The 212-nt window shown below is 65.1% G+C and overlaps 1 protein-coding gene across 1 annotated transcript in view; it reads right to left on the reverse strand.

Annotated features, from left to right (window-relative positions):
* Positions 1 to 181, reverse strand: part of LOC113961409 (transcription factor RelB homolog) — a gene marked incomplete at its 3' end in the record, with an annotated part of 4,182 nt that extends 4,001 nt beyond the window's left edge. The window contains exon 1 of the mRNA XM_027671724.1: positions 25 to 181. The remainder of the gene's footprint in view (positions 1 to 24) is intronic.
* Between the last annotated feature and the right edge of the window lie 31 nt (positions 182 to 212).

A 212-nucleotide genomic window follows, 5' to 3' on the forward strand; every position in this document is an offset into this window, starting at 1 on the left:
TTTGGGGTGTTTTTGGGGTCCCACCTGTGCCGGGGGTTGCTCTGGGGCCGCAGCAGGACGCGGCAGAGCCCGTTGGCACAGTCCTTGCCCACCAGGCCGTGGGGGTGAACCCGGTGGGGCCAATCCTTCCACACCAGGCAGGCGGTGACCGTCACCTCCGGAATGGCCTGGCAGTTCAGCAGCTGGAAAAACACCGGGAATGGCTTGGGATA

This window comes from Neopelma chrysocephalum, unplaced genomic scaffold (assembly GCF_003984885.1).
Source record: "Neopelma chrysocephalum unplaced genomic scaffold, ASM398488v2 Primary Assembly neopelma1_97153, whole genome shotgun sequence".
Classification (NCBI taxonomy): Eukaryota; Metazoa; Chordata; class Aves; order Passeriformes; family Pipridae; genus Neopelma; species Neopelma chrysocephalum.